This window comes from Mauremys reevesii, linkage group 5 (genome assembly GCF_016161935.1).
Source record: "Mauremys reevesii isolate NIE-2019 linkage group 5, ASM1616193v1, whole genome shotgun sequence".
NCBI classification, from domain to species: domain Eukaryota; kingdom Metazoa; phylum Chordata; order Testudines; family Geoemydidae; genus Mauremys; species Mauremys reevesii.
The window spans coordinates 102,936,684-102,942,683 of NC_052627.1; positions in this window are offsets into that span (position 1 = coordinate 102,936,684).

Below are 6,000 nucleotides of genomic sequence, written 5' to 3' on the forward strand. Positions count from 1 at the left end.
AGATAGAAAATGGAAGCACATTAGCAACTGTGATGGGACATGGCACTAGGAAGCCTTTGGTCAGGAGGGTTGTGATGAATCGTATGCCCTATATTGCAAAAACAGGATTAACATGGAGTCTGAGAACACACTTAGACCATTCTGTGGCATCTCCAGGAGAGAGAACTAATTAAGGAATAGACCAGCTGGGGTCAGACAGACTGTGTGGTTCCTATAAAGGAAGGACTCCAGGGGTAATAAGGAACAACTGAGAGTATAAAGCTACTGAATGGACCTCATACTTGGCATTGGCTCTGAAAGGCAGGGTTGTAAAGGTGAAGGTTGCTAGAGTGGCCAGACAGTTGCTAGAGTGACTAAGAGACACCTGGGGAAAACTCCTTGGCAAAAGGCCAGGAAAAGCTGCAGGAGAGACTAAGCTCCAGAGTGAGGGGACTGGAGAATGCAGCTCCAAGATAGATGCCTGGAAGCAGGGAAGGGTAGGAAATAGCCCAAGGATATAATAAGGGATTATCAGAAATGTACCATAACTGCTAATCACAAGGTCCCTGGGCTGGAACCCACAGGAGAGGGTGGGCCTGGGTTCCCCTACCAATCCCACACAGGAGCACCAATATAAGTCACAGGAAAGAGGCAAGGACTATTGAGACCAGACAGGTTTGGTTACCTTGGAAAGGGTCCAAACTGAAAGGTGCCCTGGGCAAAAGACTAGGACATGGAAGATGCAGAACAGCGGGAATAGGGAAGCACTGGAGGCAAAGGACCCCTGCAATGCCACAACCTGCCCCTAGGGGATGCTGCAGCAATGGAGGCAATAGCTTGCAGGGATTGTCCATGAATCCATAATGAGGAGGTTAGCTATCACTACAGAACTTCACCTGTATCTACAGCTATAGTTATATTTTGCCTATGCAATAGGACTGGCCAGAAAACCACAATTTAGTTTCACAAAACATGTTGAGGTTTCAAAATTTGTTTTTAACGTAGCATGAAAATGAGACCTCTTGACATTTTTGACCAAAAAAAGGATAAGATAGAGACCACTTGGCTGGGAATATGGGAGAGACAACTTCAATTTCCTTCCCTAAATCAGGCAGGGACTTGAAACTGGGTCTCTCACATCCCAGGTAAGTACACTAACAAGCACGATGTATAGTCAGTCAGTCTCCCTAGTTTTGACCGGGACCTGAGGAAAATTTTGTTGAAACCAATGTTTCCATGAAACATTTTGTTTCAATAAAATAGCCTTTTTTTTTTATAGAAAACATTGTGTTGACACTTTTTTACAACTTCTACTATGCAATAAAGTCCTGTTCCAAAGACCATGGAAGTCAATGTGAGACTTTCCATTGAAATCAATAGGCTAATTATGGTCTGATTCAGCAAGGGACTTAAGCATGTGTCTAACTCTAAGCATTTGAGTGGCCTTCTTGAAGTCAGTGGAACTACTTGTGTGTTTAAAGTTAGGCATACACTTGAACACCTTGCTGAACTGGGAACTGTTGGCCTTAACCCATAAACTATTGAAGGGAATGGGAATTTTGGCATTGATTTGAATGGGCTTTCCATCTAGCCCAAGGGTTCTCAAACTGGGGGTCAGGACCCCTCAAGGGGTCACAAGGTTACTACATGGGGGGGTCGCAAGCTGTCAACCTCCACCCCAAACCCTGCTTTGCCTCCAGCATTTATAATGGTGTTAAACATCTAAAAAAATTTTTTAATTTGTCAGGGGGATCACACTCAGAGGCTCACTGTGTGAAAGGGGTCACCTGTACAAAAGTTTGAGAACCATCTTGGTGAGGACAAGGCAAGAATCTGCAGATGTTTGAAGGGTGTAAACACTAGAGCTGAGGGAAGAGTGGACAAAATGTTCATGAATATTTGGTTGAATTTTTAAAGAGAATTATGATCAGTCACATTCACAACTCTCATGTTTGCAGAAGGAAAACAATGGAGTGGTTGAGTTTTACTGTACAAATACTTTTCAAAAGTTCATTTTAATTTCAAATATTTGCTGAAAGTAAATTTTGAATTGTATATTCTATTGCAACAATTGAAATGCCAGCTGTGGTGGCCAGGTCTACGCTAAAAAGTTAGGTGGATCTACTGGTATCACTCAGGGCTTGTCTTCACTCTCGGGGAGATCAACGCTGCTACAATCGATGCAGCAGGTGTCAATTTAGTGGGTCTGGGGAAGACCTGCTAAATCGATGGCTGAGCACTCTCCGGTCAACTCCAGTACTCCAGCTCTCTGAGAAGAGTAATGTAAGTCGACCGGAGAGTGTATCCCATCAACTCAGCACAGTGAAGACCCCGGGGTAAGTAGACCTAAGCTAGGTCAACTCCAGCTACATTAGTCACATTGCTGGAGTAGTGTAATTTAGGTCAACTTACCCCAGTAGTGAAGACAAGCCCTCATCCGTGTAAAAAATCCACACGCCTGAACAACATCACTCAACCTAGATAACATCTCTCGGGCAGGTGGATTAAACCAACCCCAATGAGTGGCAGTACCTATGTCGGTGGGAGACACTCTCCCACTGACATAGTGTTGTCCACATTGGCACTTTCGTTGGTGAAACTTTTGTTGGGCAGGGGTATGTTTTTTCACACCCCTGACAGACAAAAGTCTTGCTGACAAAAGTGCTAGTGTGGACAAAGCCTATGCAGCATAAGCTGTCTGATCTGGAACACAAACAATACCATATGACTTATGAACTCAGGTGAACCAAAATGGGAAACAAACATTTGTTCCTGGAGCAAATAATTTTGAAGTATCAGTATGAATATTTACAAATGTGTTATCAGCTGTTAATCTGGAAACAAAACATTACAACTGGACTGAAAATTCTAGCATAGGTTAGGCCAGTGTGTGTGTCTCTGAAATTAAAACCAGAAGGTACACATTTTCCTTTTAGGATTAGGCTGCTGCAGTAAGACTGAGGACTGTTAACTCAGTAATTTTTTTGAGAAATAAAGAGCAAATACCCTACAGTATTGGAGGATGTTGCATTTGAAATCAAAGAGTGACTGCCAGGACCTTTTTAATTCCCGGAGAATCCCTCCTGGAGTTTGATGATGCCTATTACCAGCTTTAAAACGAATATACCAACTCTCTATCCAGGTTTGATTATAATGAGGTTGTGTACATTGTCCAGATGTTCAGCAGTTCATAAAGAACATCCTTTGGGGGTGGGGGATTATAATAGTGCCTTATTCAGTCACAGATGACATTTTCTGTGCTTGAGGCTGGATAACTCTATGGATGTTGGGGATTACTCAGACTTTAGGATGTTACATCTCAAACTCAGTAAATTTTAGGAAGACTGAAGAGGTAGCAAGGGAAAAAAGGCCCTGTGTCAACTTCCCTAGTGTGTGAAGTGTGTACTCAGGCTGTGCCTCATTTCTTTCTCCCTCTCCCTCCCATTGAAGTTGTCACACTCTGTAGCTTGGTGCAGAAGACGGAAGTAGGCTCATAGCACTGCCTCTCTTTCCCTTCCCACTCCCACTCCTTATTGGACCCTCTGATAACTTTTGCCCCTGGGATGCAGTGAGGAGCAGTCCATGACTTCTCTGAGATCACGAACTGTAACTGCTCTGGCTTATGTTCAGGGGTGGGGTTGGGGAAAGGTTGCCTGCCCCATTCCCTCCTCCAACCTGTGTACCTTCAGAGGAGTCAGGGACTTTCCCAGGGGGATATGGAAGAAGCCCCCACTGTGCTCACCCTAAACAAAGGTCAGGAAGAGCTGTCCCTTAAACTGCAGGAAAAAAATAGGAAGCTCTTTTCTACCATCTTAACAATAAACAGAGCCAGCAAATTACTAAATAATTTTCAAAGGCTAAGAGCTCACCAATATATAGCAATCAATTAGGCATTAGACAAAGTGTAACAACAGTTATGAAGGGAATAGATGCTCACAAAAATAGATGTTTTAACTTCAATTTATTTTATTTTTTCTCCTTCAATAGGACTATTCCCACCATGCTCTAAAATGTTCATAAACTAAATTAATTGCTGAGCTAAACTGATTGCTTTTCATTTCATTATTTTTAGTAATGTAATGCTTCATACCCACAGTCTATTACCATCTAGGTTTACAGGCATAGGACTGAGTCATGCTGATTAGGTACAGCCTTTCATTGAATGTGGCAGTGAGCAACCCATTCTAGATCTCTTCAGTATGCGGAGCTAACATCGCTTCCCCCCATCCTAAACACAGGTGTAACTGGCAAACTTCCCATGTCCAGCCAGCACTGCTGGCCAGCATGGAGCAGGAAGAGTGCCTTGAGTTTGATAGGAAGGTACAACACCTGCACTCTCTGGAGCACAGGAAGTGCAGTCAGTCATTCCCGGCCACTACACATGGTGCTCAAAGGGCTCCACATCCCCCCTCAGAGTGGGCCAGACACAGTCTTGCTGCAAATCTTTCATTCTATTCCTTAATCATCCTAGGAGTGCAGGATTGAGCCCAAATGTGTTTTAGTTACTGGACACTAGAAATGTATCAAAAATGAGTACAGATTATTTTGTACTTCGTTAAAATCAGTGAGCACAATTTAATGTGAAATATGTCATACTTGGGCTGAAATGTGTATCAAGTTTCAGCCCACAGTCAATTTAAACAAGAATCGTGGGGTAATAAACAGTACTTTAACCATTGTCGAGCCATTGTGTATCACTATAAATTCCAGATTTTTTTTCACAGAACACTTTCCTATTAAAATCATTTTCAGACTTTACTTTCAAATTCCAATCTATCATCAGGATAATCTCTTGGTCTTGTGTCTTTGTGACCTTATACATGTTAAATTCCTTCAGCCTGAAGAGTGCTTGAGAAACACCATATTTTACTCTAATATGGCAATATATCAGCACTTTCACCGTTAAGGGTATCTACCAGTAGCTGCTGCAGCCAATTAATGTTTTTGTTTGTTTGTTTGTTTTTCTTTGTTGTTATTTTTATCTAAGATATTTCCTACTTCAGTATGAGTGTTTTCCCCTGCACCTCCTGATCCTTGCACTTCCCATCCATGGTCCCACAAAGTCATGTGGTTGCCTCATCAACCTCCTCCTGGGGCTGGCAGAGATGGGCATCCATCATACCAGGAGGAGAAAGTTGGACAGAATGGGTAATTTGGTGCCTATTTCTGTTACCTTGTTCAGCTGTACCTCCTGGCACAGTTCCATTGGGCAGTGTCCAGTGACTACTTGGAAGCTTTTGAGGAGCAGTGCACAGTGTCAGGGGTTCTCTGCTCATTGTCCCCTTCTGGTTCCCTGACTTTCACCCTATGACCTTCTCACCCCAGTCTTTTCATTTATTGTCCCTAGCATTCAGCTGTGGCCTGGGTGCACTCATCCCACTCCCTTGGTTGAGGGGGAGGGCCTTTAGCTTTGGGTGGACTACACAGAGAATACTAAAGAGTCACTAGAAAATTTCCTCAAGGTTGGACAGATGAAAGTCTTGCTGCCCAGTATCTGGGGTCCAACCATTCCTGGTTTTAGTCTCCATCCCTGTTTTTAGCTTGTCAATTCTCCTAGCACTTTCTTTACTTCCATGGGCAAGTCATGTCAGAGATAGGAAACAGGCAGAAGCGAAGTAGCCATTCAAAATCTGTTCCTTTTGGTTACAAGTTGCCTCTCATCTCCATGCCACATGGAAAACTTGTGTCATTTCTTTTTGTTTTTACTGTTCCTTTACCATCTTTGGGTACACATTCAGTATCAGCCTTTAGCAATGTAATACTAGAACACTCCTGGACTGCTGTAACCAAATGTGAGCCCTAGAAATATTCTTAACACTGAGTTATCTGCTGTGGGATTCTTCTTTAACTTCTGCAAGTGGCTCCAATGAGTTTCTACTTCATTTGAGTATTTTGTTCCTGCTGAAACTAAGGAATAATTTCTCTTAAAAATACTATGGGAACCTGATCAATAAAATTTGTGTTCACTGCAGGAATCTCTGGGATCAATGCAAAGAAATAAATATTTTTGACCAAAACTCA